This window comes from Tursiops truncatus, chromosome 2 (genome assembly GCF_011762595.2).
Source record: "Tursiops truncatus isolate mTurTru1 chromosome 2, mTurTru1.mat.Y, whole genome shotgun sequence".
Classification (NCBI taxonomy): domain Eukaryota; kingdom Metazoa; phylum Chordata; class Mammalia; order Artiodactyla; family Delphinidae; genus Tursiops; species Tursiops truncatus.
Genome location: NC_047035.1, coordinates 110,302,451 through 110,314,561, shown reverse-complemented (window position 1 = coordinate 110,314,561; position 12,111 = coordinate 110,302,451).

Here is a 12,111-nt window from a genome sequence, read left to right as displayed (position 1 = left end):
AATGCAATATTACATTTAATTTTCACCATAATCCTATTAGGTAGAAATTATCATCTGTTTTTCAAGGAAGGAAACCGAGGGTCCAAAATGTCAAATGGCTTATTCAGTGATGGAACCTGGGATTCCAACCCAGGCCTGTCTGACCTGAAGGTCTGTATTTTTAAATACTGCTCTCACCTGTCACTGGAATGTTCAGTCTGAGGCTGGTGACCCTCTGTCAGGTATGTGGTAAAGGGACTTCTGCACTGATAGGAGTTTGGGCCATGAGATTATGACTACACATAACTACACTGGATGTGAACACACACAGGTACGCACTCTAAGGATGCACATATATGTCTTTCCACGCTTACAAAGGGACTGAATCATCCACAGCCCTCAACTTTGCCATGTCTTTTTCTCTGAGCCCTGTGTGGCCTCCATCAGAAGCTCCTGAGCCATGGGAGTTTGGCACCAGGAAGATAGAGCATTTGCTTCCCCCACTCTACAAATAACGACTGGACGCTTGCCCTGTGCCCAGCAGGGTACTAGGCACTGGGGACACAGGACTGAAAAAAAGCAGATAAGCTCCCTGCTCTCGTGGAAGAGACAGACATTAACCAAATAACCACAAAGACAAACATACAATTGCATCATGATTCTGCTGTCATGGGGAGGTCCGTGGTGCTGTGGAGGGGGTCCCCTGAAGGAGCTGGGCTTGAGGACACATGGACTGAGGTCTGAGGATAAACAGGTGTTGTCAGGTAACGGATAGAGAAGAGCACTCTAGGCAGAAGGAACAGCATGTGCAAGGGTCCTGTGGTGAGAGGGAGTGTGGCCTTGGGGAACTGCAGGCAGGCTGATATAAGCTGGGCAGTGATGGAGGTGGAACAAGGCCTGAGAGAGGGCTGACCAGGCAGGGCTTTGGAGATGTGACAGTGACAATTCCCTAAAAACAGTAAGGAGCCACTGATGGGCTTTAAAGAAGGGGCACAGAGGAGTGTAACATATTTACATTTCAGAAAGGGGCCCTGGCTTCCTTGTGGGAAAGAGATGGAGAGGACCTAGCAGGGATGCAATTACCCCTGCTGGGAGGTGACTGTACAGTCCAGAGCCATCACCACCAAAGATGAAGGTGACAGATGCCAAGGTCTTTAAGGAGTAAATACCAGGACTTCACTGGCCCAAGTCCTCAGCCACTTCTGCAGGGCACTGGGGTCCAGGACGGGATGCTCAGCCTTTTGGCCCACCTGAGAACAAAATAGACACTTGGAGGTAGCAAGAAGTCCCTGCTTTGTCCTCCTAAGAACCATTTCCTCTTTGGCCGAGCTCAGGCATTTTGCTAAGTGGTAGGGGAGTAGTGGAGGGTGAAAAAGGGAGGCAAGTTCTCTAATTTCTGGGCCATTTTCCCATTTTTTTGTGGGAAAGTGCCCTACAGTTATCTGCACAGATTGTCAGATTGTCTGGCAGGAACACCAGCTGGAGCCCTCTGGGGAGAAGAAATGCATGATTCAGCTGGTGAGATGGAGCCAGGAAGGTTTGCAATTGATGGAGGAGGCTGGAGGGATGCTGGGGGTGAGGGGCAAGGAGTGAGGGGCATGGATTCCTCCAGGCAAGAGAGCTCTGGAGAACAGGGCAGAGACAGTGAGGAGGCCAGAATGAAGCTGGCCAGTGCCCCAGGCATGCCAAGCAGAAGGCAGGCTCCTGTGTGCCTCTTCCTGGAGGCGAAGCTGCTTGGCCAGGGAGCTAAGAAATAATAAGATAGGACTGATCGAGTGACTGATTCAGCAATGGGGTTGTTCTTGGTCCAGGCCCAGTCTGGAAATTACAGGCCTGGGTTGCAGCTTCCGGGACAGCTACTGGAATCAGGGGCCTGCTGGTAGTTGTGGTTGACAGCCACATGGCCCTGCCTCGCCTTACTGGGCCATGGTTATCGATTGGAGGAGGGGGGTCTCACTCCCGGTCCAGGCTGGAGAGCTGCTCCCATGAAGGCCCTGACAGGGTTGCCCCAGCAGCACAGATGTCAGAGAACACTGCATCTGCAACCCACTGCAAGATTATCCTGGCCTCACCTGGGTCCACCAGACAAGGGTGGTGAATTCTAAGTCTACTTCACGGTAGTCATGAAAAATGCAGGTCTGTGTAGGTGCCACCATGGTACAAAGGAGATGGGAAGTGGCTCTCCAATCCTAGCTCTGCCCTTGCTGTGTGGCTTTGGAACATTCACTCCCCCTTTCTGAGCCTCAGTTTCCCATCCAGAAAACGGAGACAATAGCATCTGTTTTGGTTCACAAGACTGTTGTGATGGCCAAAGCTCAACACATGGAAGAAAAGCAAGGTAAGAATATAATGACCGTGATAACATCCCAACTGCCCTTCACCTCATGAGAAAAAGACCCTTAACCCTATTTTAGAGAAAGCAGAGACTCGTTGAGGTTAAGTATCTAAGATAAAGTGGATGGTGAGCGGCTGAGCCAGCATTCCAGCCACGTCCACCGACCCCAAGACAAAGGTTTCCTCCATCCCCCACCCCCACAGGTGTCTGTGGGTTAGTCTGGAGCCAATTCGCATTTAAAGAGGTTTTTAAAAAAATATTAGTCCTGAAATTCAGAACCAGAGGCAACAGTTGCCTTGTTAATTTTCAGACTTGAAAGTAAGCGAGACTATTAGGGTCAGCTCATAGCAACCTCTCCATGAACTCCAACTAAATAAAATATGTGGAGGTTTGTCCCCCCAGATCTGTGAAACAAGAGTAGCATGGTTACAGTTGGAATTTTTTTTTTTTTTTGATAGAGATCACCAAGTAGCAGGAACTTTAGAGATCAGGTATTTCCCCCACCCCCATTTTACACATAAGGAAACTGAGGTCCCAAGAAGGGAGGACCAGCACAGCGTCATCCTTGGCCAGCTAGAGGCAGAGCTGGGAGTCTTCCCTATTCTCCAGTGATGATCTTTCCAAAATAGCAGCTGCCCCACGAATTCACCGCATGTGACTGGGTGATGATCTCAGGAAGGGAGGGGTGAGATTTTCAAGGAGTCCTTCAGCAGGTCGCAGGGGTCCTTGCCTCTGCTGAGGTGCTAAGGGCTCTGTAGATGGAAGTTCAGGGCCCATGCTTAGCCCCACCAGGTCCCATCAACTATCTTTCTTCAACCCTCAAGACTCCCCAGCTCCATCTTTGTGCTCTGTCCTGTCCGCCAGCTACCACCTCCACCCACTCCTCCCTATTGCCTGCCTCAGTTTCCCCCACTGATGCCATCCTTTCTATGTATCCAGTTTTTACTCTTCCTTTAAGGGAGACATTCTGCCTGCTCTGTGAAGCTTATCTCAGGTTCTCTAGCCCTCTCTCTCTTTTCTGAACTAGGATAGTAATAACAATGGTAATTATTATTATTATAGTAACAATAATAGTGATAATATATAATAATAATTATTATTACAGTAACTAACACTTATTGAGGTTTCAAACATGCCAAGTGCTACGCTAAGAGATCACCTCACATAAATCCTAGGTGCGTTCTCACTCCCCACTGGGTACTATTTTTATCCCCATTTTGAAGGGGAGGAGGATACAGGGGATCTGGAGAGTTTAAGTAAGTTGCCCAAGGTCACACAGTTTGTCAGTGACAGAGCTGGGACGCAAGCCCAGGGCTGGCTGTGTGAGTCAGGGGCTTTGCTCTAACCATCTTGCTTCACTGCCTCTGGGGACAGGGCCTGCAGCTCCTTCAGTCTCTACCACCCATCCTGGCAGCTTCTTACACCCTATCCCATTGGTGTCCATTTCCCTGAATGACCCTCTAGACTGTGACCTCTCAAGGGAAGAATAGGCAAGTATGTGCTCTTTTCAGTCTCCCTGGTTCCTAGAGAATTAGGCAGAATTGGCTCTCAAAAAAAGACCATCCTTACCTTGCCTTCCAGAGAAGGACTCTGCTTCTGGGAAACAGGCAGACTTAAGTCAGCTTGGCCCATCCGCTAGTCAGTTTCCACATTCCCAGAAGACCAGGGTCTCTTTTTTGCAGTAGCAGAGCAAGTGGTCTCCTCCCATTCCATGCTGTAAATCTCTCGGGTCAGCTGCCTGTAGAATTCCCTACTTTTTTCTCCTCCTTCCTTGACTCTCAGCAGCGCCCTTCTACTCTCTCATCACCACTGAGCACTTCCAAGGACCTTGCTCCGTCTGTCTTGTCTGTAGACTGACAGCTCCTCACTGCCCCCAAGGCCCCAATCATTGCTCTGCCTGGCAAGTCTAGACAGCACCGGGAACAAGCTCATGCCTGCTACATAGAGGAAGTGGCATCTCCCAGTTCCCTGGGCATTTCCCCCAGATGGGAGGTAATCAGCATCTCACCCTCATGCTACTCTAATGACCACCCCTGGCTGCTCCGTGATAGCTATGTAAGTGCTGTCAGTGCTGGCAACCTCAGGGACCTGCTTGCCAATAACTTAGATCAGGGCAGTAGTAAGCAAAGTTACCTTCAGAGACAGACTGGTCCCATGTCAGCAAGACTGAGCTGCATCCTGATGGAAAGGTCTAAAGAGAGAATGTGTAGGTCACGTGGGGAGGGGTTGGCCAATCACAGGAGAGAGACTGGTGGTGTGCTCAGGCCACCACTGGGTAGTGCCTGGAAATACAGGCAGAGGAAGCCCTGGGCCATGGACTGGAAGCATTTTTATTCACATAAATTCGTTTCGTTCAATCTCTAGTCATCCATTTATTCATCAAACACACCTGTGCCATACGCTCCTCTAGTGTCAGGCATTCACTGGTGAGCAGAATTGGTGAGTTTCCATTGCATTTATCTCAATTTGTAATTTTATTTTTAGCTGTGTGGTTATTAGTACATATGTCCTGCCTCCTTGTTAGGCTGTAAGCTCTCTTCTGCTCAGTGCTGTATCCCCAGTACCTACCATGGGATCTGGGTCAGAGTAGCACTTGATGAATATTCATTGACTGAGTATAGGACAGGTCACCCTGTTGAGATGAGAGTTGCAGGAAATTGTATCAATAGACTGTGATGATTCCAGCCTCACTGGCAAGACCATCCAGGTGTGATGGTCCCCCTGTCCTCATTGTGAGTGCCCTGAGCCACTTCCTACTGGAGATAAGGGCCCCCACTTAGCCCCCCTCCAGGAGGAAAATGTGGGCACACTGACAGGAGTACTGAGTTCTACTCTCAAATTAACAATGTAGTATTTAGGTTTATCCACGAGATTCATGTGCTTTGTTCAAGAGGACTTGCCCCTCCCCCACCCCCTTGGATGGAGGATGGGGCTGACAGCTGCAGATGTCTGGTGTTTCCTGGCTGCGGGTCAGTGTAATGAGTGTCCCCTTGAGGCCTTCTGGGAGATGGCTAACCTGAGATCCCCAGAGACCACGCTCAGGGTCAGCCTGGGAAACCTCTCCACTTAAGTGTCCACACCAGGACAGGCTCATGCCCGCTCCCCAGTTCTGGAGCACTATCACCTCTATGTTTAAGAACTGCCTCTACTCCTCTATCACTTCCCCAGAGCTGGAGGCCATCTGGGCAAAGAGGACCCTCAGAGATCATCTAATCCAACTCCCTCACTTTATTATTTTTATTTATTGTGACATATATCACATATACAGAAGTGCACAAGAGATGTGTGTATAGTTTATAGAATCATAAAAAGGAACATCATGTACACATCATCCACATTAAGAAATGAAACATTACCAGTACATTAGAACTGCCCACCCCCATTCCATGTAGTAATAACCCCCTCCCCCTAATATACACACTAGAGGTAATCATGTCTTGATTTGGGGTTAATAAATCTTTAATTTTGAAAACAGTTTACCCACCTAATATATATTTATTATTATTGAGATATAATTCACATACCATAAATTTTGCCCTTTCAGAGTTAACAGTTCAGTAGTTTTTAGTGTACTTACACTGTTGTGCAACCACGATCTAACTGAAGAACATTTTTATCACCTCCAAAAGAAATTCCGTACCCCTTAGCAGTCACTCCCATTCTTCTCTCCCCATAATCCCTAGAACCGTTAATCTACTTTCCATCTCCGTAGATTTGCCTCTTCTGGACATTTTACATAAATGGATCATACAATATGTAATATTTTGTGACTGGCTTCTTTCACTAAGCATAATGTGTTCAAGGCTCAGCCACGTTGTAGCACGTATCAGTTCTTCATTCCTTTTCAAGGCCCAGTAATATTCCGTTGTGTAGATGTACCACATTTTGTTTTTCTGTCCATCAGGAAGTGACAGATATCTGTGTTGTTTTCACTCTATAGCTGTTATAATAATGCTGCTATGAACATTCATGTACAAATTTTTTTTATTTATTTTTTTGAGGTAACATGGGTTTGTAACATTGTATAAGTTTCATGTGGCCAAAATTATATTTCTACTTCTGCATACACTACAGCATGCTCACAAAAATTTAGTTTCCATCCGTTACCCTACGGTTTATCATGTGCAAATTTTTGTGTGAACATATTTTCAGTTCTGTTGGGTATGTACCTAGGAGTGGAATTTGGGGGTCATAGGGTAACTCTTATGTTTATTCATTTGAGGAACTGCCAAACTGTTTTTCAAAGTGTCTGCACCATTTTACCACCAACAATGTATCAATATACATTCTGATTTCTCTACATCCTCTCTACCACTTGTTATAGTCTGTCTTTTTGATCATAGCCATCCTAGTGGGTGTGAAGTGGTATCTCACTGTGGTTTTGATTTGCATTTCCCTAATGACTAATGATGTTGAGCATCTTTTCAAGTACTTATTGGCCATTCGTGTATTTTCTTTGGAGAAATGCCTGTTCACATCCTGTGCTTATTTTTTAAATTGGGCAATATGTATTTTTAAATAATAAATTTTCACATGCAAAAGAATGAAGTTTGTCTCCTGTATTACACCATATGCAAAAATGAACTCAAAATGGATCAAAGACCTAAACATAAGAGCTAAAACTATAAAACTCTCAGAAGATGTGTATATGTCTTCATAACCTTGGATTAAAAATGATTTCTTAGATATGACACCAAAAGTACAGATGACAAAAGAAAAAATAGGTACACTGAACAAAATCAAAATTCAAACTTTCTGTGCTTCATAGAACACCATCAAGAAAGCGAACGTGGGAGAAAATTTGCGCAAATCATGTATTTGACAAAGAACTTGTATCTAGAATATATAAAGAACTATCACGATTCAATAATAAAAAAAAAACAACCTAATTTTAAATAGGCAAAGGAACTAAAACTTCTTAATTTTAATGCAGTTAAATTTATCAGTCTTTGCCTTTATGGTTTGCACTTATTTTATCTTATTCAGGAAATCTTTCCCTACCCTGAGGTCATAAAGATATTCTCCTATATTATCTTCTAATCTTTTTATAGTTTTTGCTTTTATATTTAAGCCTTTATTCCATCTGGAATTGATTTCTTTTTGTACTGTGTAAGGTAGGAAACTAATTTCATTTTTTTCCATATGGATAACCAATTGTCCTAGTACTGCAGCTCTGCAACGTCTGGTCTGTCATAAATCAAGCATGTACATATGTGAGACTTGATTTCTGAGCTCTCTATTCTATTTCATCGCTATGCTAATATCACACTGTGTTTATCATATTGCTATGATAAACCCTGATATCTGGCATGATGAGTCCACCATCTGGTTTGTTGAGGTTTTTAAAATCAGAGTGTCTTAGCTATTCTTGACTTTTTTGCTCTTTCATATAAATTTGAGAATCAGCTTGTTAAAATTTTTTTAAGTCTTTTTAAAAGTACTGTTGGGATTTTCATTGGAATTATATTGAATTTACATACCTACTTTGGGAGAACTGACATCACGATGATATTGGTCTTCCTATCCAAGAACGTGGTCTATCTTTCCATTTGTTTAGGTCTTTGTTAATGTCTTTCAGTTAAGTTTTATGATCTATCCATAAAAGGCTAACCCATCTCTGTTAAATTTATTCCTAAACTCTTTACATTTTTTGCTGTTTTTGTATTTGGTATTTTTTATAACTTTTTTATTGCTGTATAATATACATTAGAAAAGTACATATATCTTAAGTTAATAATCCACTGGATTGTCACATACTGAACACACCCATTTAATCAAGATCAAGAAGTAGAACGTTAATAGCATCCTCAAAATCCCCTTGTGCCCCCTGTCAGTCACTACCCTCTAGGGTTAAGCACTGACCCAACTCTTTCTAACCCATCTAGATACCAGTCTATGCCACCTGTTTCTGAAATTCATTTAAATGAAATCATATAGGGTTTACTCTTTGAGGTCTGGCTTCTTCACTCAGCATTATACTTGTGAGATGTATTCACATTGTTATGTGTAATTGTAGCTCATTTATTCTCATTGCAGCATTGTGTGAATATACCACAATTCATTTATCCATTCTCCTGTTCATGAGCATCCCGTAGTTTCTAGTTTGGGCCTACTATGAATGGTGTGGTTAAAAACATTCTGATACATGTCTTTTGGAAATGTATTCTGGAGTGGAATTGCCAAATCATAGAGTAGCTGTATGTTCAACTTTAGGAGATTCTGCCTAACAATTTTCCAAAGTGATTTTACCAACCTACATTCCCACTAGCAATGTAAGAGGGTTCTGGGTGGTCCCCGCCCTTGCTACTAATTGATATTTTGTCTTTTCTCATTTTAAAATTCTGGTAGGAGTGAAGTTGTATCTCATTGTATGTTAGTTTTGAATGACTTTATTGAGATACAATTTACATACAATAAAGTTCATCTAGCAGCCGCTCTCGCCTCTGAGACAGACGGCATTTTGCATTCTGCCTATGGAATGTGTGTCTCTCTAAATAAACTTGCTTTCACTTAAAAAAATAAAGTCATCTATTTCAAGTGTACAATTCAATGGTTTTTAGTCTGTTTTTTAGAGTTTTGCACCTATCACCATATAATCTAATTTCAGAACATTTTCATCATCCCCAAAAGAAATTTTGTGCCCTTTACCACTTACTCTCTAATCTCCCTCCACTTCCTGTCCCTCCTACCTCAGTCCTAGGCAGTACTGATCTACTTTTTTCCCTAAAAATCTGCTTATTCTGGACATTCCATATAAGTGGAATCCGAAAATATGTAGTCAATTATGACTAGCTTCTTTCACTTAGCATAATGTTTGCAGTGTTCATCCACGCTGTAGTATATGTCAGTACTCTGTTCCTTTTTATTGCCAAGTAATAGTCCATTGTATGGACATACTAAGTTTAATTTATCCATTTATCAGTTGATGAACATATGGGATTTTCCCCCCACTTTTTGGCTGTTATTAATAATGCTGCTATGAACATCCATGTACAAGTTTTGTGTGGATATATGTTTTCATTTCTCTTGGATAGATATCTAGGAGTAAAATTGCTGAATCATAGGGTAACTACTTGGGAACTGCCAGACATTTTTTTGCATGATTGCTGTTTCATTTTCATTTTACATTCCCACCAGCAGTGTTGGAGAGTCCCAGTACTTTTTATTGTCTATTTTTATTTTTTTAATTTTTAAAATTATTATTCTGGTGTGTGTGAAGTTGTATCTCATTGTGATTTCAATTTGCATTTCCCAAATAACTAATGATGTTGAACATCTTTTCCTGTGCTTATTGGCGATTTATATATCTTCCTTGGAGAAATGTCTGTTTAAATCCTTTGCTCACTTTTAATTGGGCTATTTGTCTTTATTATTATTAATGAGTTGTGAGTTCTTTATATATTCTGGATATAAGTCCTTTATTAGATTTATGATTTGCAAAAATTTACTCCCATTCTGAGAATTATCTTTTACCTTCTTGATGGTGTCCTTTGAAACACAAAGTTTTTAATCTTGGTAAAGCACAATTTAGCCTTCTCTTTTATCACCTCTAAGAAATCATTTTTTGACTCAGGTCATGAAGATTTATGCCCATGTTTTCTTCTAAGAGTTTTATAGTTTTAACTTACACTTAGATCTGTGATTTATTTTGAGTTTATTTTTGTGTATGGGTGAAGTAGCAGTCCAAATTTATTCTCATTATGGTTTTAATTTGCATTTCTCTTGACTAATGAAGTTGAGCAGCTTTTCATGTATTGATTGGTGATTTGGATTCCTCTTTCTAAAGTTTCTGTTCACCAAGTATTTTGTCCATTTATTAAGATTTTTGTCTTTATCTTAATGATTTATAGGAGTTTTGTCTATATTCTGAGTATGAGTACTTTGTGGGCTAACTCACTTTGTGGATTTCATTTTCACTTTCCTGATGGTACCTTTGGATGAACAAAATTTCTAATGTTAACATGGTTTGATTTATCATTTTTCCTTTATAGTTAGTGCTGTTTGTGTACTATTTAAGAGACCATTGCCTACTCCAAGGTCATGAAAGTGTTCTCGAATGTTTTCTTCTTCTTCTTCTTTACTTTTTTGCTTTTCACTTTTAGATTTGTAATCCTTCTGGATTTGATTTGTGTGTGTGGGCTAGTGGAGCAAATACATTTTTTTACCCGGGGATAACCAATCAACCTAACAACATTTATTGAAAAAAAGGGCTGTTCGTATACTATGTTATAGTGTTGCCTTTATCATAAATCAGGTGACAGAATATTTGTGGATCAGTAAATAGACTCTCTAATCTGTCCCATTAATCTGCTTGTGTATCAACCATGCTGTTTTAACCACTATGGCTTTTTGATTGGTCTTGTTACCTGGTAGGGAAAGTCTTCCAGCTTAGTTTTTCTTGGTATTATTTTAAATATTTTAGATTTTTTGCATTTCTGTATGAATTTTAGAATCAACTTCCCTATGTTCACCAAATATACAAATGCACACACACATACACGCATACAGATTTTGACACATTATGATGAATTTATAGATTAATTTGGGGAAATTGACATTTTTGTAATATTAAATCTTCCAATCCATGAACATGGTATATTCCTCCCTCTTTTTTGTACTTTAACATTTTTCTCAGTATTATTTTATACTTTTCACCATAGAAACCTTGCACATATATTGTGAGATTTATTCGTAGGTACTGATATTTCTTACAGTTTACTATTGTAAATTGTCTTTTAAAATTCCATTTTCTAAAAAAAAAAGAATTCCATTTCCTACTTTTTTCTGGTACATAAAAATAAAGTAGATTTTTACTATTAACTTTGTATACAATGACATAGCTAAATTCACTTATTAATTCTAGCAGGTTGTCTATAGGTTATTTTTGGATTATCTAGGCACACATTCATCTCATTTGTGAATAAAGAAAGTTTCATTTCTTCCATTCCAGTTCTTATGCCTTTCATTTCTTTTTCTTGCCTCATTGCACTTGGTAGAACCTCCAGTACAATGTTGAAGAGACGTGATAGCAGACATCCTTGTCTTGTTCGTAATCTCAGGCAGAAAGTTTTCAAAATGTTATATTGATAATATAATATCAGTAATAACAGCTTAGTAAACAATTCTATAATAGCAACATTTAAGCATGATGTTTGCTGGAGATTTTTTTTGTAGATATTCCTTAACAGTTTAATTATGTTCCCTTCTGTTTATAGTTTCATATGAGATTTTTATCATAAATGAATGTTGAATTTTGTCAAATGCATTTTCTGAATCTATCAAGATGATCATATGATTTTTCCCTCTTTTTTATTTTATTTTACATCTTTATTGGAGTATAATTGGACCTTGCTGCTTATGCATCCTATATATACTGATTGCATCTGCTAATCCCAAACTCCCAATCTTTCCCTCCCCTCCCCCCTCCCCCTTGGCAACCACAAGTCTGTTCTCTATGTCTGTGAGTCTGTTTCTCTTTCATAGCTATGTTCATTTGTGTCATATTTTAGATTCCACATATAAATGATATCATATGGTATTTGTCTTTCTCTTTCTGAGTTACTTCGCTTAGTATGATAATCTCTAGGTCCATCCATGTTGCTGAACGTTCTAATTGATTTGAATAAAGTTGTCCATAATATCTTCTTATATTTTAAGATCTATAGTGGTGTCTAGATTTTCATTTCTGATGTTGGAATTTATGTTTTCTCTCTTTCTTTCTTGATCAGTCTTGCTAGGGAGTTATCAGTTTACTAATCTTTTCAAAGAACAAGTTTTGGGGTTTTTTTTTTCACATT